Consider the following 24,457-nt stretch of genomic DNA (forward strand, 5'->3'; position numbering starts at 1 on the left):
AGCTAGGTATGCTGGTGATTCAAATGAATTAAGTGAGAGTCAAAAGGAAGATATAGATTTGAGAGTTATTTAGAAGGTGAAACTAATAGGATGCTGCAGGTGGGAGTCGGAGGGAGAGATTGTTTCTTCAGACATTTCTTTGAGGGCCCACAAGTGCCTTTGTAAAATATATACATATATATGTGTATATATTTTATATATATAATTATATATAATAGATAGTATATTATAAATATAATATAATATATAATATATTATATTTATAATATATAAAAATAGTATATATTTACATATTTTATATAATTATATGTGTAAATTATTATATATATATAAATTAGATACTATGAAATATATTTACTCTGTAGCAGAAGTACTAGGTTTCTCCTGGCCCCCACTGGTGCAGAGCTACCATTTTGGCCACCACAAAACAAAGCTCCTCCTTTGCCTGAAACTGGGAATTCCCAGCCCCTGATTCCAGAATCCCATCAGTCTTTTGTTTCTGAATCTACGGGGCTCCTTATCAAGAAATAAAGCTCTTTGTTACTCATAACTGAACCATGGCATACATATGGAATTTCAGGGGAAAATATTGGGTTGCTTCTTGGAATTAAAATTTCTTGAGGCATTTCCCATTAAAACCAAGGAGTATGTTTTCCATGAGAAGCAGGTGTGTGCACAGTATAGAAAGCATGCCTGGGGATGCTGCGTGGGTCCAGTATGCCCCGGTGAGTCGTATATGAATTACAACGCCCTGCGAGGACCAGGCCGGGCACCCAGCCCTAGCTGAGTGTTGATTCTATGGAAAAATTAATTCCAACTTTCCAGAGGCCAATTTGTAGTCACATATTGAATTGAAAGCCATTAAAATCTGAGACTACCTATATTTTAATCAGAAAACAAGATCATCTAATAAGCAAAATTTTTGATCCAAATATATAAGACCTCTAGTTCTCTTTTCTAGGAGTCTGCTTTTCTGGTTTTAGTATCAAGTTGTTGGCCTCATACAATGAGTTTAAGAGTCTTTTCTCCTCTTTAGTTTTTTGGAAGAGTTTCGGTCAGATTCATGTTAATTCTTCTTTCAACATTTGGTAAAATTCACCAGTGAGGCCATCTGTCCTGGTCTTTTCTTTGTTGGGAGATTTTGGATTCCTGATTCAGTATCCTGCTAATATCAATTGGTTAAGTTTTCAATTTCTTCCTGATTCAGTCTTCTAAATTGTAGATTTCTATGTATTTTCCATTTCTTCTTAGGTTGTCCAGCTTCTACTGTATAATTGTTCATAGTAACCTTTTACAATCCTCTGTATCTATGAAGCATAAGTTGTAATTTCCCTTCTGGCATTTGTATTTTTTTAAATTTTTGTTTATTTATGATAGTCACACAGAGAGAGAGAGAGAGAGAGGCAGAGACACAGGCCGAGGGAGAAGCAGGCTCCATGCACCGGGAGCCCGATGTGGGATTCGATCCCGGGTCTCCAGGATCGCGCCCTGGGCCAAAGGCAGGCGCTAAACCGCTGCACCACCCAGGGATCCCTGTATTTTTTTTTTTTTTTTTTAATTTGAGTCTTTTCTTCCCTTGGTGAGCCTAGCTAGGGGTTTGTCAGCTTATCATTTCAAAGAACCAACTCTTGGTTTGGTTAATGTTTTCTACTGTTTTCCTGTTCTCTATTTCATTTATCTCTATGCTTTAAATAATCTTTATTATTTCTTCCTCCACTAAATTTGGGCTCAGTTTGTTCTCCTGGGAGTACTTTTACATGTAACTCCCTTCCTTTCTCTTGCTGACTTTTGACAGTATAATTATAATGTGTCTTGGGGTAGCCCTATTCAAGTGCAACCTTGTTGGGGTCCATTGGGCCTCGTGGATCTACATATCCATTTATCTCCTCAGGTTCAGGAAGCTTTTGGCCATTATTGCTCTTTATATACTTTCTGGCCCATTCTCTTTCTTTTCCCTTGGAATTTCCATGTGTATAATTTTTTTTTCTTCTTCGAATTAAAATTTTTTGAGGCATTTCCCATTAAAACCAAGGAGTGGGCAGCCCGAGTGGCTCAGCGGTTTAGCGCTGCCTTCAGCCCAGGGAGTGATCCTGGAGACCCGGGATCGAATCCCACATCGGGCTCCCAGTGCATGGAGCCTGCTTCTCCCTCTGCCTGTATCTCTGTCTCTGTCTCTGTCTCTCTCTCTCTCCCTCTCTCATCAACAAATAAATAAAATCTTTAAAAAAAAAAACAAAACAAGGAGTATGCTTGGGTAATGGTTCAATTATGTGTTCCATAATTTCAATAGGCTTTCTTTGCTCTTTTTCATCTTTTATCTTTTTGTTCCTCTGATTGGATGATTTCCAGGGCCCTATCCTTCAACTTGCTGTTTCTTCTCATGGTCAAGTCTACTTCTAAAATGATTGAATTCTTTATATCAATTATTGTACATTTCAACTGTAGAAGTTTTTGCTTCTCTGTTTTGATGATTGGTAGTTTCTTCTAGTTTCTCATCAAACTTCTTGTTTTTGTTCATAAAGAGAATATAGAACATTTCATGGATGTGCCTGTCATCTTTGTTCAGGGACCGTGCTAGTCTTCTCTTGGTTATTCCAATTTTAATAAATGTGCTGCTAAAGCATACACAAAATGTATGAAAATACAACATATTGAGCTGATAAATTAAGCCTTACACACACACACACACACACACACACACGTATACGCTCTCTCTCATTCTATATAACTCCCTGTTGTTTGGGCACCTGGGTGGCTCAGTTGCTTAAGTGTTGACTCTTGGTTTCACCACAGGTCATGATCTCGGGGTCATGAGGTTGACCCTGTGTAGGGCTCCAAGCTGAGCAGGGAGTCTGCTTGAAGATTCTCTTCCTCTGCACACCCCCCGCTTCACTCATGATACACACACTCTCTCTCAAACAAATAAATCTTCCAATAAAAAAATAATTCTCCATTGTTGAAATAAATTGTCTTTTAATTAAGGAATACAGCTATGTAGTCTTTTCTGCCAGGATGGTTTAAATATTATGTTGTTAAATGTGAGACTAATCCATTTTGACTTATAAATTCGTGAGAATATATTTTTTCTGAGAAAAGTGGCTATTTATGTTTTACAGATTTTTCTTTGTAAAAAGACTATTAAATATCATTAAAAAACCTATAATTTTACTTAAGAATCACAGAATACTAAGAACAAAAGGCACTTGAGAATCCTTATGACCGGCTTACTCATTAAAATTAAAAAAAAAAAAAAATCACACGGGGGACCTGGATGTAGCAGTGGGTTAAGGTCTGACTTTTGGTTTCAGCTCAGGTCACAATCACTGGATCATGAGGTGGAGCCCTGCGCTGGGCTCTGCACTCAGCACAGAGTCTGCTTTAGACTCTCTTTGTCCCTCATTACCAGCCCTTGCTCTCTCTCTTTTTCTCTTGCTCAAACAAATAAATCATAAAAAAAATTTTAAAAAGCACAGATGAATATTAACATTTATGTACACATACACACACATACATTATTTTATCTCCTACTTAGTGCTAAGAATGGGGCCATTCACTATAGCAGATTACAAATAACAAGTCAGAGATAATTTACTAGGGTTTGTTATATGTTAAGGTCTAAATATAGATCATTTTCACAAAATAGTATATTTTGAAATTAAGTTTATTGATTTATTATTTACTTATTTATTGAAGTAAACTTCAAACTACCCTGATAAATTTCTCTGAGGGAGGAAAAAAAAAAAAAAAACACAGAAGGATCAAGGTGACATATGACAGTGAAGAGAAGTAAGGTATTTTAAAAACTTTTAGATTATGTATAAAGTGATACTTATTCACAAAGATATCCATATTTATATTTTACTAACTAGAGATGTAGGACGTCTTGGACTAATACATTTCTGGAATCCCCTTCTTACAATTGTTTCTTTCTCTTTAGGGGGGAAAAAAAAAACTATATTAAAAGTTGGCTTTATTACCTATGTCCAAGCCTTCCCTGGTCCTCCTTGCTCCCATCTCGGTCAAGGTTCTGCTCTTCCCCCACACTGCACCAAACTGGCTCTAGGCAGGTCCACAGTCTCTGGCCAGGGAGTCAGATTTGCTGGCCCGTACTCAGTCATACACCTTGACCTGTCCTTAGCCCTTGACGCAGCTGATCATGCCTTCCTCTCTGAACACCGCCTTCACTGCCGACTTCGACACCCCTTGTTGGTTCGCCTCCTGACTCTCTTGCCTCCTCAGTGCCTTCGCTGATGCCACTTGGCGCCCTTCACCCTTGAATGTTGCACAACTCAGGGTCTGCTCTTTTCCCATCGATATTCATTCTATCTGTAGGTTGAAATACGATAATCTATAGGTGGACCTCTTGCAAAAATTTCTCGAGTCAGATAACTGCTCTGAACTCCACGTGCATACATCTGATTGTCTATTTGACATCTCTACTTGTATGTTCAATAGGCATTTCAAACATAATGTGTCCAAAACAGGCCTAGATTTTCTCTCCAAAACCTGGTTCTGCTATTTTCTTCTTGGAAAATGGCAATTTCTCTCTTTCAGCTATTTAGGCTAAAACACTTAATAGCTATTTTTAACTCTACTTTCTCTCTCAAACCCCGCATCTGTCAGCAAATGCATAGAGATACTCGACCCATCATAGCCAGTGTCCACCTTTCCACCACTTCTATTGTTAATCGCAACAGAGGTCTCAGCGACCCTCATGCTTGCACAAATTATTGCAGTTCTCTCCTAACTTATTTTCTTACTTCTGTTTTTGCCCCTGTTCAGTTTATGCTCCACACAGAAACTGGAGTGATTCTTTTAAAAGTTACTGCACATCACTCTTCTGCTCGAAACCCTCCAGTGACTTGTCATCCGTCTTGGTAAAAAATCAAAAGTCCTAATGATGTTCTTCAAGGCTCTGCATAAACTTCCCCCATCATTCCTTGATCTCATGCCCTGGTGCTCCAGCGCCACACTGCCCCAGCTCATCAGTGTCCTTGCAGTTTCTCAAACACACAAAGCACACTCTGCCTCAGTGCCTTTGCCTTCTCTGTCTGAAATGATCTCCTCTCAGGTATGTGCAGGCTTACTGGCCATGTGCTGTTGGTCTGTGTGAAGCCTTGTCTGGGAGCAAACACCTCCTTTCTTCTATACCCATTACACTGGATTGGTGTTTATCCCTGGTCCGGCCACCAAGGGACGTGCAAACAGTCATTGATTTGTTTGTTGGTTCTGACTCTGCCCTACAAGGCAAATAAGGGCAGGGCTGTGTCTGTTTCACTCACTATCGTACAACCAATCCATGAACTTTGTTTAGTTCATAGCAGATGCTCAAAAGCACCTGTGGAATGAACCATCATAGAATACTTACCTTCAGAGTTGTGAGGGTAAAAATAAAGCTAAAGAACTGAGGTGACTGATGTATTTTACTTAAACATAATGTCTTCCAGGTCCATCCATGTTGTTGCAAATGGCAGGATTTCCTTCTCTTAAGGCTAAATAATATTTTGTTGTATGGATAGACTGTGCCGTCTTTACTCATTCATATGCCCATGCATATGAATGGATTGTTTCCATATATTAACTATTGTGAATAATGCATGATTCCTCTTACATGAGGCATTTAAAATAGTCAAAAGTATAGAAATAGACAATATGGTGATTATTATGGATTGGGGGAGGATGACATGGACAGTTCTTGTTCAATGGGTATGAAATTATCATTATACATTATCATTATACAATTATCAGTATGTTTCTGAGATCTGCTATACAGCATAGTTCTCATAGTTAACAACAAGATATTGGATACATAAAAATTTATTGAGAGAGTAGATCTCAAATTAAGTATTTTTCCTGCAAAGAAGGGGGGGGGTTGAGAATAAGGATACTTTTGGAGGCGATGGAAATGTCTATTACTTTGATTGTGGTGATAACAACATGAGTGCGTGCATATGACCAAACTCATTAAATTTTATGTATTAATTATGTGCAGATTTTGTGTGCCAATTATATCTCAATAAGCTGAAAAAAAAAAGAAAAATAATACTAAAGAGCTTAGACCAGTACCTGACAAATACCAGTCGATTAATAAGAACTAAGTATGGATGTTAAGGTCAGTCAGAACCCTTAGGATTAGAATGCTTCATAATGATGTAACTCTAAAGGGATTTCCATAGGAAATAAAAAAGTCTAGTTGATTTTCTTAAAAGGATGTGGGGCAAAGTAAAATAAATAATATGTGTGCACAAATGCAGAAGTAGATGATTAGGAACAAATTTCAACTTTACAAAGTGGTGTTAAAGCTGTGTCTAAAAATAAGGTTTTTGTTTTTAAAGAGATTCAGCGTATAGCACCAACGTGATGCAAAAGCTCCAGGTACTTATAACAAAAACTGTTAGTACCTAATTTAATTAACTCCCTCTCCTGTGTTGCCAAATGAGAGCATTGCTTTGTTTGTAAGTGAAATCAGGAGATGTTGGTTAAAATTCAGAGCTTAATAAGCCTGAAACACTGGGGGAAGGCATTTTTTTTTTTTTTCAAAACTAAGCTGTCATCGTGCTGCCTGCCATTCGGCTTAATTTCCAAGTGTGAAACCTCTGTCTGCAGCAAACAAGTTTACAGGCAACTCAAACCAGGGAAAAGTCCATTTAGAAGAGAACACCGTATTCTGTATGTTGGCAAATTGAACACCAATAAAAAATAAATTTATTATTAAAAAAAAAAAAAGAAGAAGAGAACACGGTGCTGTACGAAGCAGGGATCACTACAGCATGGCGCTATGGTGTTTCCGATGCACATGTCAGAATGATTGAGAAGGTGCTTGCTGGGTCTAGGAACAAGGTACATAGAACAGGAGCGTTACCATCTGGGCATGAGGTGTTTTGAGGCTGATTTAAAGGAAATCACTTTCTAACAGGTTGGTGAAATTGTCCACTGGGTTCTCAAGGTAGCTTGACACAACTTGAGTTTTCCATCATTTTCTATGGGTATTTTCTCTCCTTTTTCCTTTGTAATAAAGAAGGGCCAGACCCTCTTATTTTCAGAGTGTTGTCTATCTTTAATTTCATGTCACAATCCCAAGCTTTATTTGACTCATGAGTGTGTGACAAGATGACCCAATGGTGAGGTACAGTGAAAGCAGCTTTGAAGATTTGGGGTTCGGTAGGGCTGCTTGAATTCAACTTGTGAGCAAGTTGCGTGGCCTCAGAGCCAGACTCTCACTGGCAGGTGGAAGGAGAGACTCTTTCCAGGAGCCGTTCATATGCGACTTATGTGTGGTCCTCTTGCTATGAGCTCTGCGCTGCTTTAAGCACCGGAAATAGAGATTCGGACACACAAATATCCAGTCATTGGAACTTGTAATCTGGTGGGTAAAGATGTCAGCCTGCAAACAAATAACACGCATCTTGTCAAGAAGCTAAACCCAGGGACGGAGCAAAGCCTACAGGGAAGGAGCAGGGCTGTGTCACCTGTGTTAGGCATGGGGGTCTTCGGAGAGAAAGGGTGAAGGGTTGGTGATGAGCAGGCGGTGGCCTGGTGGGGAAGCTGCAGGCAGAGACATCAGCAAGTGCCAAGGCCCTAACCCAGAGGAGGTGGGAAGGACAGACACAGCGTTACTGCAGGGGTAGGGCGACAGACAGGTCGGGTAGGATTGTGTGAGAAGCTGCTCCCTGACGGCGGGGTGACAGCTGCCTCGAAGGCTGCGCGAAGTCTTTGGAATTTATCCTCATCGCGGGAAGGCTACTGCAGCGTTCCTGGAAGGAGGGTGCTTTGGCTAATTTGGAACCTTAGGAAGATTTCCGTGACGGCCGTGTGCAGAACCCTCTGTGGCCGGGGCAGGAACAGACATCGGAGCGTTCCAGGCGAGAGGCCACCAGGTCCCCAGTGCCAGAGGGGAGGCGTGGCGGCTCTGGGGGAGCAGGGGGGGAGCCGCTGATGGGCTGCCTGTGGCCGCCGCGACAGATCCTCGCGGGCTTCGCTGTGGTGCTGGAGGGGATGAGGCCGGGCTGGCTGCCTACGGATGGGCTGGTACATCTATTCCGGGTGTGGTTGCCATGTGGGATGCTACGTAGGCTCCGCTCAGCCCACCTCCTAGTAGTTCCTTTTATACAAAAATTTTTATTTATTTATTCATGAGAGACACAGAGAGAAGGAGGGAGAGACACAGGCAGAGGGAGAAGCAGGCTCCCTGCGGGGAGCCCGACGCGGGACTCGATCTCGGGTCAGAACCTGAGCCAAAGGCGGACAACCACTGAGCCCCCCAGGTGCCCCATCTCCTATTTCAAGGGAAGTTGTTAATCTAGAATTTCATGTGTGATCCTCGTTTCCAAGTGTTGGCTCAGAAACTTGAAACACTCTGCTTTTTAAACTATGCAGGTAGGATTAAGCCATATGGCCACCAGTTTTGCATCCTAAGCATAAAAAGTGCTTAGCACAGTGTCTCGTGAACTTCTGTCTAACGAGGATATGATAAATGTCAGACTACATCATTACCCTTAGTAAATAAACAGCTTTAATGGAAGAAATACTCATTATTCTACATTCAGGAAAAATAAAAGCAACACCAATGATGAAATATGGGAGAGGAGGATGTTGAATTAATTAAGAAGCGTTTATTGAATCCCGGATTTCTAACCAGGTTTGTGCCAAGTGCTAATGGACGAGACGTCTTTGACTGGTTACGTGTCCCTGATTTCCTGCCCTGCTGTTTCCAGCTACCCCTGCGTAGTTAAAAAATATTTTGATTCTTGATAATGTGCGAGGTGATACATGATGTGCAAACAGGAAGTGTTGTGAATTCAACCTGGAATGTGCGTGAAGAAGAGGATGCTCCATAAATGTCTTGTAGGCACATGCAGTGCCCATCGGTACATCGCTGAAGCAGCTCAGCCGTCTAAAGCAAACATGTAAATAGCAGTTTTTTTTTTTTTAAAGATTGATACAGAGGAGTTTGTCCAAGCACTTACAAACCATTGTCTTAAATTCCCGAGGAAATCAATTCAATTTTTTTTTTTTTTTTTTTTTTATGTTGCACTTAGCTGATATATTATGCACGGTCAGTTTCTGGAATGAGGCAGGTGCAGTATGTGGTTTTACTGCCTGATACCTTGTGTTGTGTAAAACAGGCACACTGGGCTATAAAATATCACAGGTGTGATAGGAACATAAGCCATGTAAGAAAGAGAATTTGACTCATTGCTCCATGACGCTGCATGGGAAGGCTCAGTAAATCCTGACTCCTGCCAAGTCAGATTTCATTTTCTCAACCTGGATTTCTCATGTGAGCTACAGAAGACAGACAACGTCCTGATGCTTGTTTCCGACTCCCCCGTGGCTGGTACCTGGCTGGGAGCATTCTAGCTGCTGAAGAGGGCAGTTGACCCGTGAGATATGCGGGCACCTTGGGGCAGCAGGGCTTGTCTCCCACATAACAGGAGAACAGAACATGCTCTAAGGGTAAACGACTTCTTTTTTCTTTCTTGCACTCCTCAGTGACTACATTTCTGACCACTGCCACTAGATGGTAGTGACAGTTCACGCTTCCACATTTCTGCTCTCAGCCATACTCAGCGTTGTGAAGATTATAAACACCATTTATTGAGTTTCTACTATGAGCCAAGCCTGTTCCTCATGTTGGTAACGATCCCGTAGGGGAAATCAGGTAACCCCCATTCGTCAAACCGGAGACATGGCTCAGAGCCCCGCACACACAGCGGGCCTTGTCTGGTCTCTGTGTGCATCGCCTTCTTCCCCTTACACTTGGCAGACTCCTGAGTGATGGAGCTCCCAAACCTCCCTTATGTGTTTACCTTAAGGCCAGATGCTGCCCTTTCCAAGGATTTTATAAAGAAATTGGATAAAATAAATACAGATACGCCTCATACACACAAACTGATGAACTCAACTCATTCAGAATTTACGTTGATGCTTCCAAATGTGAGAAGCAAACCTGCCATTCTCCGTGAACATGTGCTGGCGCGCTCAGGTTCTCCCGGCCAGAGGCTGGTGCCACTGTAACAACCACAATCATATGCAAAGTTCACTGAATGCTTCCTAGACACTAGACCTCATATGTATATATGTGTGTGTGTGTGGGTGTTAATCCTGTACCCTCCCCACCAACTCCTTACCTATCCCACTCTACTCCAAGCTCTCTTTGCAGAGCCAATAAAATATTCTTTATTATTTGAATATATATGGGATATATGTTAATCCTTGTAGGAATCATAACAGTTATGAACTCCAATAATTCCCTTTTACACGTAGGAAAAGTAAGAAGTGGAGAGACTCAGTAGCTTTTTCAGGATCTCAAACACACTGGGATTCAGATCTATACTGACTTACCTAAAGCCACCGCACTTGCTTACAGCCTGACTTTTGCACACAGTACACTGCCAAAAATTCTCATTCTTGTTAGCCGGATCAAGATTATTACTGGTCACAGAGAGGGATGATGATAGTAAAACAAAAATATCCTTCTACCAGTGGATGTTTACTCTGTAGCTGAATACTCGTAATTGTTCCCATGTGGGGATGTGCATTATAATTAGGATCTTGGGCTCTATAGCCAAGCAGGCCTGGGTCCAAACCCTGATGGCAGTCACTCTCTGCTTCTGATCATCAGGGTTCCCCCCACCTCTCTTTAATTCCAAGAAGGATGTAAACAATGGGTCCACCTTGCAGAGCAGTTTGTAAAAATTGCAAATTGTGTAAGATGTAAATAACCGAGCATAGCACATGGCACATGCTAGGTGCTCACATTGGTATTTTCATTACTATTAAGTTTATGAATTTTACATTGGAAAAATCGGTCCCGTAGAATACTTCTTGGAATGATTACTGTATTTGTTTGCAATACTTTTGCAAGCCCTTTGTGTTTGAGACGGAAACTCTTATGTATAGGATTTCTGCAAAATTTTAGCAAAGAAAAAAAAATTTAGCAAAGAGAAATTAGTCTGCCTTCAAATAATAAAGAATATTTTATTGGCTCTGTAAAGGGGGCTTGGGGTAGAGTGGGATAGGTAAGGAGTTGGTGGGGAGGGTACAGATGTCTTCCCAAATGTCCTTAAAATCATTAGAAAAGTTACACTGTGCTTGTTGAAGGAGTTTGCTTTGTAAAAACACTGTGAGAAGAGGCGTTTCCCACTCAGATTAACGTGGGGCCAGTATTCATCATCTACTGCTGTGCAACACATCACCACACACTTGGCAGCTTCCGGCACCACCCTCATCATCTCACTCTTTCTCTAGGTCAGAAGGCTGGTGTGGTGAGGCTGGGTTCTCAGAAGTCTGAAAGGGAGATGTTGGCTGAGCTACAGTCCCATCTGGATCTTAGAGGCCTTTGGGGACTCATTCAGGTTGTTTTAAAATTCAGGTCCATGACGTTGTAGAACTGAAACCCTCGGTCACATTCATGATGGCTGCTGCGTGGGAGTCCTCTCAGCTATGAGGACACCTTCAGGCCTAGCCCGGCGCACCACGGCAGCAAGTTCTTCAAGACTGGCAGGCGAATGCCTCTCCACGTGGCTATGGTGGAGTCACATCTATCAGAGGGTAATGAAGGGAGCAACTATCCCATATAAAGTCACCTAATCAAGGGAGAGATGGCCCTGTGACACCCACAGACCCTGACCACGCTCAGATGAAGGGATGACCTAGGGTGCGTACATGGGGAGCGTGCACCCTAATGGCCATCATGGAATTCTTCCTACAACATGATCAAAGAGCACATCTACAGAGCAAAAAACACTTGTGGGGAAATCGAACCCAAACTTGATACTGAGTGAGAGTTCTTCACTGGTAATGCTGTGCCTCTGCTAAAGCCTGAATATGATCAGCAAAGAAATAGTGTTCGTGGTAAATGAACACTATTTCCATAATAGGCCATCAGAAATGAGAAGAATCAAAAAAGTTATTTGGGGTTCCTTCAAGTTAGGTGAATTGGAAGAAATCACACGTTAGAAAAAGGAAGCAAAATGAGTATAATAGAAAGGTGTTAAGATTCACTATGAAATCATTATTTTATGTAAAGGTAATGTAAGTAAAAACAAAGAAAAAAAAAGTAAGGTAAGGGAGTAGCTCCCCAAACCTGTTGTATCATCTGTAAAATCTTTCCTTCTGAGGGTAGAGAAATGAAATTCAGTTGACTATCAATCTATCAATCATCTATCTCTATCATCTATCTAATCATCTATTTCTATCATCTATTATCGATTGATCAACTATCCATTTATCTGTCTATCATCCTTATATATTGCGGGCATATAGTAAATACTAAATTCAAAATAAGAATTAGACTTCCTCCGGGGATATTTAATTATATAAGTCTGCCTTTGGACAAGTTGGGATGACTTGAGCTCCCCTGCTTCCCCTACCTCCACACACAGTCCCATCTTTGGGGGGTGCTCCTCCTCTATAGCTCTGTTTTCTTTCCAAAATTTATCTTGAAAACATCTGTTTTACACTTCACCCAACAACAGCAAACAACACTTTTTTTCTTTTTTTTTTTTTTCTTTTTTTTTTTTAACTACATTTTTTTCTGATGTGCACATGGAAGCTTCTGCAGGATAAACCATGTGTCAGGCCACAAAACAAAATTCTTAAAGAATTTTAAATGTTTGAAATCATGCAAAGGATCTTTTCCAAACACGATGAAAATTATCTAGAAATCGATAGCAAAATAAAAACGTGAAAATTCACAAATATGTGGAAATTTAACAATACCCTTCAAAGAACCACTGAGTCCAAAAGAAATCTGAAAGGAAACTGGAAACCAACTTGAGACAACTGAGAATGAGAGCCTGTGAAACCAAAGCTCATGGGAAACAGCAAAAGTGGAGCTGAGAGGGAGATTGATAGCCTTGGGCAATTGCTTTAAGAGAATCTCAAACCAACAACCCAGCTTTACACGATAAGGAACTGGAAAAAAAGGAACCAACTAAATCCAAAGCTAAGAGCAGGAAGTGATTAACACAGATTAGAGCCAAGAGGAATAAACAGGAGAGAAATACCAATGGAACCAAGAGTTGTTTCTTCAAATTCAGACCAACAAAATTGACATTTAGTGAGATGGGCTATGCAAAATGCTGGTTTGGGAATGGAACATTCAAAATGCTTACCTGCGCCCCATTCTTCTTGTTCTTATTGAAAAAATGCCCTAACAAAAAGAGCAACAACAAAGAAAGCGATAGAGCACATCATCATTAGGCGTGCAAATGTACCACGCACGCGCTGATAAACACCGTCTGTGTGCCGAGGGCGGCCCTGATGGTTCACAAGCGGTGTGCCCTGCTGTCCCGTTTCCTACAACCAATCTACTGTCCACGGACGCAGACAGCGACGGATGACGGGGACGGGAAATTCAAGGCGAGGGCTGCTCGGAAGGTAAAGAAATCACACGGATGCCCCGTGCAGGATGGATTCCGGTTTTGTGTGGATGAGGCATAAACCACAATGTTCTCCAAGATGTATTTGTAAGTACAAATGGGTTCGTGAACTCCTCTGAGGAGGCGTATCTGTTCCCCAGCTCAAGCACCGGTGCTTTTGACAACTTGCGAACCAAGAGTCAGGAAGATGTGTCCCTGCCCTGGCTGTGCTATTATAGCACAAGGTCTTGGAAGGTAGTTACGTTACCTGAGCCTGAAAGTCCTCGTTTGTAAAACGTTAAGTCTGGGTCCCCTGACCCTTCTCTTCCTCTAACTCCACGCTGTGGTTGTATCTTATGAGAATCCCTGGTGGATTCTGCATTTATTGTTTTCTCTTCCTTTGATATGAAAATGCTAGCTCACTTTAAGAGCCAACTATTCTTTCTTGAATTAATTTGGTACAATTAGTTGGATGGTCCTTTAAGTGAAGTCACGGGAAGCTTGAAAACTGCTTATTTTGCATTCTTATAATTAGTGCCAGAAACTATGGAAAAAAAAAAAAAAAACAACTTGCATGAAAATATGAGCTAGTGGCATTTTACATTTTAGTAACACAACTCTTGATTTCAGTAGTCTGATTTAGATGAGAAAATCTGAACCAATACGATATGTGTCACCTTACATTATTTAATATTCTAATGAAATTGAGAAGTCCAGGGCAGCCCGGGTGGCTCAGTGGTTTAGCACCGCCTTCAGCCCAGGGCCTCATCTTGGAGAGCCGGGATCGAGTCCTGCATCGGGCTCCCTGCGTGGAGCCTGCTCCTCCCTCTGCCTGTGTCTCTGCCTCTCTCTTTGTCTCTCATGAATAAATAAAATCTTAAAAAAAAAAAAAAGAAATTGAGAAGTCTAGTTTTTAAAGAAGACAGTATGTTATATTGAAAGTATCTAGTTTATAGCTTTAATTAAAGTGAGCATTGTTCAAAAGTTTTAAGGGGGGGCACCTGGGTGTCTGTCAGTGAATCATCTGCCTTCAGTTCAGCTCATGGTCTCAGGGTCCTGGATCCAGTCCCATGTCAGGCTCCATGCTTAGTGGGAAACCTGCTTTTCTCTCTCCCACTCTATCCTTCCTCCAACTCATGCTCTCATTCTCTCTCTCTCTCTCTCACTCTCTCTCTCTGAAATAAGTAAATGAATGAATGAATAAATAAATACTTTAAAAAACAAAAAAAATATTGGAAATATAATATTTGGGGGATGTGGAGACACATCAGTATGACTGTACATTAATTGTCATACTTTTCCCTGACACAAAATTATGTACGGCTTATGTTATTTATCGTATTTTATAGAAAAATGCAAATGAAATGCACATTTGTAATACATATGTGTTATTAGTCACATCCTTACATTTACATAGATGGCTGTTTACAGAAATGGTTCTATCCAGGTGTTTTCTATCAACTTTCAGTGTGGTGGGAAGGGATAGTCTAAATAACTTTGCATCAACTGTTTCAGTTCCTCAAATTTCCAAACTACATGGGTCATTTTTTTTCCTCAAGGCTAACTACTATGTCTTAGAAGTGTAAGCAATCAATTCATACATATTTGTATTTTGAAATTCAAATTGTATATTTTACACAGTTTTGAGCCACCACTATGATTAATTTTATAAGAATGGGATGGATACTCTAAGGAAGAGAGTCCCACAGGTCCCTTAGGGAATATTTGTTCAACAAGCTTCAGAGGCCAGAAAAAGTGTCATAGGAATAGGCACGTAGCCCTCCTCTGGCCCCCGAGCTCCAAGCGCCCACTGCTCTTAAGACATTTTATGATCCCTTGCCATTCTCCCCCTTCATCTTGTGAAAATTAGGGGAGGAGAAGCATCACTCAGCTTTAGCAAAGCACCTCAATAATACGTGAAAACTTGGTTGGCTATTTATTTATTTATTTATTTTTAAAGATTTTATTTATTTATTCATGATAGACATAGAGAGAGAGAGAGGGGCAGAGACACAGGCAGAGGGAGAAGCAGGCTCCATGCCGGGATCTGGGACTCGATCCCAGATCCCAGGACCACACCCTGGGCCAAAGGCAGGTACTAAACCGCTGAGCTACACAGGGATCCCCAAACCTGGTTATTTAAAATGCATTTATATCACTTCTCACAAAAGATAGTTCAGAAAACACTTAATTTGAACATTTATGCAACAAATCTGATTTTAATTCTACTGGAGGACTTAGCCACTTGGAAGAATTTTCTATCAATATCTCTTGTAAAAGGAAGAATCGTTTTCCATTATTCATAACTCTGCTCCAAATCGGCAGGCCCCAAACAACGGTGATTTTGCCACCTAGGGTATGTGCCATAGGGTCTGGAGACAGACATTTCTGGGTTGTCACATAGCAGGGGAGAAGTGGTACTAGAATCCAGGGAGTCAAAGCCGAGGGGCTGGCACTTGCTGGATGCTGCCGTGCACAGGATTGCTGAGAATGTCAATGGTGTTCACTTTGCGAAATCCCATCCTAAGCCAAATGTACATATCAAGTGTCATCAAATAGGACACTGTCTAACTTTTATTTTGAAGCAATTATAAATTCAACAGGAAGTTGCCAAAAGGTACAGAAAGAGCCTGTGTCCCATTACTCAGATCACACAATGACAATGACTCATCTGCCCTTCGTAGGACATCAGAATGAGCCAACTGGCCCTGGTATCACCTGCTGATTTCACCAGTTTACATGCACTTGTGTGTGTGTTTGTGGGGGGGGTGCTTCCATGCGCTCTCTCCACGTGCACTTCACCACCACCACACTCAACCACAAAACTTCCTCCATGAGTCACCACCCCACCCTGTACTGCACTCGTACCACCCACACTGGCCGTAACCCTCAGCAACCTGCAATCCATTTCCATCTCTGTGATTTTTTCATTTCAAGAATGTTCTATAAATCAAATGTAGAGACTTTTGAGATTGGCTTTCTTAAAGTGCGTGAGTACCTTTAAAAAGAGGAAACGAGTATCATGTCAGACACTTCACCTGAATTTTCGCATTAAAATTTCACAACATCTCTCTGTATCAATTAGGAACTGTATCTGGTTCTGAGTCATGAAAACCAGAAAATAGTGGCTTACAGAGCTAGGCCTTTATTTTTGTTTTCCATGTGATAAGAAATGTGGGGATAGACATTTCCAGGTTAATAAATTGATTTCACATGGGATCCAGACTCTTTCCAGCATTTTCTCTGCTGCCCTAATAATGCGGCTTTCAACCAGACCTGTACAAGAGGGCTTCCATCGCAGCCATGTCCCTCCTTGAGGGGAAGAAGGAGCAACAGGACAGGATAGGATGGGACTTTCCAAGGAACCTCAACCAACCTCCACTGATATGTTTTTGACAAAGATTTTTTGTCATCTGACTACCCCCAGCTGAAAGAAATACTAGGAAATGTGATTTTTGGCACATTGGCGCTTCAAAGAAAACTGGGGATTGGGTAATTTAGAAATCAAGAGATACCATGTTACTGTGTAGACGCCTAGGGATGTTTGCCACACACTGTATGAAATACATTTTATAGGTAGAGATACCGAGTTTTAGAAAAGTTGAGTTGAAGTTGATATGGTTGATGAGGGGTCACTTGGCTTGGAAGCTGGGTCTGTCTAGTTTCCAAACCCTTACATTCAGTTGCTCTGCTGCGTGCCTTCCTCTAATGTCTGGTGGGCTCTCTGCCGAGGTGTGGGTGGGATCAGATGGCAGCTACCAGAGAATAAGGGACCTGTATTCATCGGGATTCCCCAGAGAAACAGAACCGACAGGATGTGTGCGTGTAAAGAAATTGACTTGGAAGGATTGGCTCATCTGACTGGAAGCTGGACACGCAGGGCCCCAGTGGTCCCGGTCCCCGGTCAGGAGAAGACCAACACCCCATCTCAAGCAGTAAGGTGGAGAAAGAGAACTCTCCCTCCCTCTGCCTTTTGTTCTATTCAAGCTTTCAATAGATTGGATGATGCTCACCCACATCGGGGAGGGCATTTTCTTGTCTCAGTTTGCTGGGACTTTCTTCTGTCTACTGGAAGCATCCTTACAGATGCCCAGAAATAATGTTCAGCTGGCTCCTTGGGCAACCAGTGGACCAGTCGGGTTGAAACATGAAATTACCCAGCACAGGATCAACCTATGGAAGCAGTGGAACAATCTTGTTGGAGGTTTTTTGGGGGAGTCTCACTCATTCTCATAAAGGAGAACAGAATGCCAGAAGCATAGAAAGTATATATTGATCTTCAAGACGGGCCTAGATGAGGCCAAATATAGACACATAACTCACTCCTCAGGGCAAGAATTGTTTGCCTTCTTCACTGTCCTGTTGCCTTTTGGGTGAAGGTAGCCTAGACCTACTAGGGACTCCAAAAGGACTTACAAGTAGATAATGTGTCTGTGTCCTTTGTTGCAGAAGCTCATAGAGACACTGATTCTGCCTACATCTGGGCAAAATATATAAAATATTGATAGAGAAGGCAGCGAGAGAATTAAATCGCATTGCCTATAGGATAACATATTGCCTTAGAAAGAACACAAGATAGTGATTCATTGGTGGCGCGCGGGGGCCATTACTGTTCATAGAGGTTTAGTTTGAGTGTTTCATGCCTGACACCCGGGCCAGAGAGCAAATTCTATAGAGCAACCAGTCTGTAGTAATATATTTGCTTTATTTAAACTGTGCAGAAACTTTAGCCACTTATAATCTAAAATATTACTTACATTGGAGAGGGCTTTATTTCTTTTGACTCATACAAAAGGGATTTGGAGTGTCCATTTACACAAAAATTACACCTTAGACAATTTCCCTGTTTGAAGGAGTATGCCTTTCTATATTTGCTTTCCCTGTGATAACCTTATGTTTTAAGACAATTTATATTCTAGAGAGAATTTGGGAAGAAAAAACTTTACTTTTATGGTAGATGGGGAAGTGTCAGAAATATTGCACATGACCACTGTTTGTAAATATAAATTAAATACCAACATACTGCTTTCAAGTTCTAAAATGAGAATATAAGTTGTGTTTTTTTTTTTAACCTTATTCAGCATTTTGATGGCTCTTTGAAGCTCCATGTACCTAGCTTACTAATTGCTTGATTTGGGGTAAGTTATAAGCCCTATGATGTGTCCCCAACATCTATACAGAGGGGCTGATATCACCAGCATTAAAGTAATTGTAAAGTTGAAAACAACATATGTTAAATGACTGGTGAGTGGAGCATGCCCAATACATTCTGACGTGGAAATCAAGTTAATGACACTTTCTCGAGGATGTTCCGGTGACCTAGGGCACTATTGATTTAATTCCCGTCTCAACTTAATGGTAACAGCTGCGTATCACTATTACAATTCTTGCAATGCATTGTTCCCACTCATTTCCTCTAAAAGGGCTTTCCCACATGTAGATGTTAAAATCTGAATGCGTCATAGGAAGCTGAGTAAATAGAGTAGCATTTAATTCCATTGATTGCTGTCCAGATGAGATTGATAGAATGTCAGCAAAGAGGCTTTGGAGGTACAGTGGACACCCTGGTGACAGGCTTATTCCTCTGCTGCCTGAACTGTCAAGAAAGGCAAAAGCTTCCACCAGTATTTTCAGAGTAAAATCAATGGCATGATACAGCATTTCTTATCACAGAGGATAATTCTCCATGTCCTGCTGTCAGTTATAATATAGCTCGGCTTGTACATTTTTGTGAACTCAGTGCCTGGAATATTACTATGATTACCTTGAAATTAAATCCACGGTAGAATCTTGATCCTTATCCTACTCCCCAGAGTGCTTTTGAAATACTGCCCTTCTCACTGAAAATGCTAATTCCCTTTTAACCTGGCCTACTGCTTTGAAAGTTTCTGAGTACTTTTAAGGGCCCTCAGCAAACAGAAATGCCATCTTACCTAAGAAAGGTCAAGTCCTCAATGGTTTCTGACTGGTGGAGTCCCAGGTAGACTAGAAAACTCTACTGTTACAGGACTTACTGTGTACAGTTTGCAATTTATATGTGTATGATATAGTCAGTCAGGGTTTAAAGGAGATACTGAAAAACAATGAGATGTCACTATACCCCTATCAGAGTGACCAACATCCACAGCCCTGACCACACCAGATGCTGGTGAGGATGTGGAGCAACAGGTGCTCTCCATTCACTGCTGGTGGGGATGCAAAATGGTGCCACCACTTTTGTGGTTTCTTACAAATCTAAACATACTGTATGATCCAGAAACTATGCTAGATGAGCTAAAAACACATGAAAACCAGTTTTATTAATTAAAAAAATTAGGGTTACCCAAACACCTGTAATATGGATGTTTACAGCAGCTTTATTCATAATAACCAAAAGTTGGAAGTAGGTAAATGGATAAATAAATTGTGGTCCATCCAGATAATGGAATATTAGTACAATGCTAAAAATAAATAAAAGACATGGAAGAAACTTTAATTCATATCACCACGTGGAAGAAGTCAGTCTGAAAATGCTACATACTTTGTGATTCCAACTCTATGACATTCTGGAAAAGGCAAAACCTTAATAAACACAATAAAACAATCAGTGGTTGTCAGGAGTTAGGAGTGGGAAAGGTTGAATAGGTGAAGCACAGAGTTTGTAGGGCAGTGAAACTACTCTGCGTAACACTACAATGGTGGGTACATGTTATTAACATTTTTTTTGAAAACCTACAGAATGTATAACACCAAGAGTTCACCCTATGGTGGATCTTGGGTGATTATCTTGTGTCAATGCAGGTTCATCAGTTATAACAAATGTACCATGTGGTGGGGATGTTGATGGGGAAGGTATCCGTGCGGGGGGAGGAGTGAACAGAAAAGTATCTGCACTGTCACCTCAATTTAACTGTGAACCTAAAACTATGCTCTAAAAATATAATCTGAAACAAATAAATAAAGATGACTATTCCATGAGCCATGAACATTGTATGAAAATCAAATTTCATTATCTCCAAATAAACTTTTATTAGAGAACAAAAAAAAAATGAAATATTCACTCTAGTTAGCTTTTTAGTTAGAGTTCCACATACCATGGAAACAAACAGGGATTAGAACAGGAAAAAAAAAAAAAAAAAAAGCCAGGCTGAAAATCACACTTTGTCATTTCCCTTAGGGCACCAAATTAGTACACAGCTATGTCCTTTTTAGGAACATTTCTTATATCAAATGACACCAAATTTACTATTCTTTAACTCTACCAAAAACTGATTCATAAACACAGTGACATTAAAATAAAAATGAATTTGTAAAGATTAAATAAAATGATAGCACTTGGTAATATATCTCTGAATGTTGGTGATTCATTGTGTGTGTGTGTGTGTGTGTGTGTGTTAGATTGCCTTTCCAATTCCTCTTCCACAACTGTGTGATTTGGAGCACAAGTAGCTTACTCTTTCTGGGACTAAAGACTAAAGCTGTATATCTTGGATGTAAACATGTATATTTCTAATCAAAATGTCCCTTTCCTCTCCAACATTCTCTCTCAGGTAGTCTCTAGGTGAGAATGTGATGCCGCCATAGAACAAAATCATTTTTGGTAAAAACAAAACCAATTACAGGAGTAGGTAAAAGTAACTAGGATTTATTTTAAATATTGTATGACATATGCGTAGATCTTATTAAATCTATAATATGCAAGATGATTATAGACACAGTTATATTAGCTCATAAGGAGCCCATTACTCTACTTTGTATCCAAGGAGGATAATTCTCTGCATGTTTAGAAAAGAATTTACAGAGATGACTGTCATCTTGAATGTAGAGCCAGAGATTTGAATTCAATCTTGCTTTCTTATTATTAAGATCAAAGACTACCTGACTCAAGCCGTCATAACGCATGTAAAGTAATAGCACGCCCTTGAGGAGCCCGAGTGTAGGTGTTCAATGTAATGAAAATATGAAGTGTTCACCACGACACACTTGTCATCTGTCTTAGGACGGTGGTTCCACCAGAACTATGGAGTTTTCTGGAGACATGTTAACTCACTGGGGCTGCTCTACAGACTGAGAGTTATGTGTGAATACATTTAGTAAGATAAATGTGGCATTATCGAACACGCGGCACTCCTGAATACAAATATCCAGAGGACAAAATATGCTTAGATGCCTGAACGTTTTCCTTCTCTCTTTAAAGCATATAATTAATTTCTTAAAAGACATTCTGAAAACAAAATTTAAAAAAAATAACACATACTGAGTTAGTTTAAATATTTGAAAGCACTCGTGCTCATTATTTAGCTGAGACAGGAGGTCATTACTCATGTGCTATTTTGCTAATAGTTGGTTTTATGTGTATGTATGTATTATTCATTTTACCATTTAAAAACTAACTAGGGCATCTATGTCTTCAACTAGATCTAGACGCTGATTACAATAAAGATAATTTTTCTGTCCACCTACAGACTTATCTATGCCATGTAACGCAGACATTTAAATAATTATGCATATTTAAATTTCTAGTACTGTTTTTGTTTTCTGCTTTCTGTGAAGAGCCCATACTTTCCCTATCATTACTAAGGCTATGGATAGCAAATTTGGAAGGATAGTCACATGACTTAGAAGATTATGATAGAATATCATTAGAACATTAACATGGATTCTGGTTTCTAACTTCTTTTTCTGTCATTTTTGTTACACTAAAATGGATGACAACTTTGGAATTTAAGACTGAGTTTCCTTATATCCTTTTGACTTTTTCAATGTATTTTTACAGGAATATAGACTTTATTTTTCAACAATTGGAAGGACGTTGTAAAAACTTCTATAAATTTCTGTGGTACCCATGGTATAGATATAATTAAGATGTGGTCTTATTTATAGGAAGATAAGATCTTCTTAAGACAAGAATTTAAAACAATTTAGGACCATTTTGTACTTGCGAGAGTTAGACTATAAATACGTTGAACAGAGCTATGACTTGCTAATCAGCCGTGTGTTGCACACTTCTTTGTAAAAACCGTAGGAGATTTTTCAGATGAGGAGCTTGAAGTTCAGAGCACTTCCAGGGATTCTTCTAACTCAACCAAACTCTAACAGACACGTTACAAGATAGAACTGTAGTGCATTGTGAGGGTACAGATTCAGGAAACACCGGACTCAGATTTGACAGCCTGACAAGCCCTGGTAAGTTGTTGACTCTTTTGATGAGCTAGTTATTTTTTTAAAGGTTTTATTTATTTATTCATGAGAGACACAGAGAGAGAGACAGAGACACAGGCAGAGGGAGAAGCAGGCTCCCTGCGGGGAGCCCGACGTGGAACTTGATCCCAGGACCCCGGGATCATGACCTGAGCCAAGGGTAGACCCTCAACCGCTGAGCCACCCAGGTGCCCCTGATGAGCTAGTTAAATACCAAACAACATGCTTGTCCTTTATTAATCAAACTTATAATTGATAAAAGTCACAAATTGAAGATTGTTTTTTACAATCCTGTATTTCAGAAGCAGCAGAACCTAGGCAAGTTCTGATACCATGGAAGCACCTCCTGGGACTAAGTGGAGCCTATAGTGTGCTTGCTGGAGAAGCAGCATCCGAAACACCCTACCTTTGGCCTTATTCTCTGTGTGCCTTCTCTTCTCCCACGTTTCAGCCTTCCCTGCTTTTCACTTTATCTGCCACCTCTCACCTCAAAATATGACCCTAAGGAAAGGCACTGTTGGTATTCTTCTGTGCTATAGCAAACAAAAAAATTACTTTAAGGCTGTGCTGTTTGGAAGTTTGTCTCCTTCGTTACTTCTCTTCTCATAAGCTAGAAAACTGGCCCAGAAAGTTTAAATTGCCCTTGGATGTCTGAGATAAGAGAGAACCGAAGGTCCTGAGGTGTAACCCAGAATGGTGTCCACACACCATAACAAAAGCTGTTTTTCTGAAATATGGTGGAGAAACAAATCTACCAGTTTTTAAAAATAGCTCTATGCAAATTAAGGCAATTAGGCAATTTTGGAAAATACCTTATTGAAGTAAGCTACTGAGGAAATGAGAACTTTAAATAGAGTAAGAAGAGAAGGGCTTTAAGATGATTTTTTTTTTCAGACTCCACAAGTGCCCAGAGCTTTATATGCTATTCTTTTGGGACTTACCTCCTAACTCCAGGAGATATGCCCCAATATGCCCACCTAATGAACAAGGGTCCCACACGCAGAGGAATTACGTAAGCTTACTTGAAATGGCACAGACAACATACGGGTGATAAGTTTGGGTACTTTTTTGTGCCTGAGTAACTATATTTGCCTGGATCAGGGTGCACTTATGGTGGGCCACTTGGCATCATTTGAAACCCACGTGCAGGGGCCTGGAAGCAGTGCTGGAGGGAGGGGTCGGGTATTACCAGGCTGGGAAGCGGTGGATCCGCTCCTCACTGAGAACCACGCAGCACCACATCTGTACTCAGAACACCACCATATGGGCGCCTGCGTGGCTCGGCTTGATGGATTTCGGCTCAGGTCATGATCTTGGGGTCATGAGATTGACCTCATGTAGGAGTCTGTGCTCGGGGGGAGTCTGCTTGAGATCCTTTCCCTCTGCCTCTTCTCTCTCTCCCAATCTCTCTCTCTCTCTCTCTTTCTCTCAAATAAACAAATCTTAAAAAAAAAAAAAAAAAAAAAACCAATAAACAAAACACCACCATAGCCTCTGCACGTTGGGACATGCAGCCCATCTCCTAAGGATCTGGATGTGTCCACATTTTTCTCTTTGTAATAAGCTTTCATTAATTTAAATTCACACATAGCTTTATAATCAGCTTTCATTCTTAGGCTCATCCCTTCTGTAAAGGGGTCTTCCTTCCCAAAGTTAGCCCTTCCCACCCCACCCCACACCTCTTTGTCCATGTCCAGCCCTATAACACATACGCTGTGCCTGGGTTAGTTAGGGACCTTCCCTTTTTGGGCTGAGAGCTGTCTCTGACCTAGGAATGGTTTTCTTGTTCCTTTCTCCATCCTCACAGAGAAAGCAGAGCTCAGGGGTCCACCAGAATTCCAGCAAAACAAATTCTCAAATATTTTATAAATTCTTATGGTATTTTAAAATAAATATTGCTATCTTGCTGTCTA

At 40.6% G+C, this 24,457-nt stretch overlaps 1 protein-coding gene and 1 non-coding gene across 2 annotated transcripts in view; one reads left to right on the top strand and one right to left on the bottom strand.

Moving 5' to 3' along the window:
- The window catches only part of CSMD1 (CUB and Sushi multiple domains 1), a 1,869,137-nt gene that overhangs the window by 1,373,660 nt on the left and 471,020 nt on the right, over positions 1 to 24,457 (top strand). The window lies entirely within an intron of this gene.
- Positions 2,522 to 2,624, bottom strand: LOC112659189 (U6 spliceosomal RNA). The gene has a single exon (XR_003136259.1). It is a non-coding gene; the product is annotated as a U6 spliceosomal RNA (small nuclear RNA).

The sequence above is a fragment of the Canis lupus genome, chromosome 16 (assembly GCF_003254725.2).
Source record: "Canis lupus dingo isolate Sandy chromosome 16, ASM325472v2, whole genome shotgun sequence".
Taxonomy (NCBI): domain Eukaryota; kingdom Metazoa; phylum Chordata; class Mammalia; order Carnivora; family Canidae; genus Canis; species Canis lupus.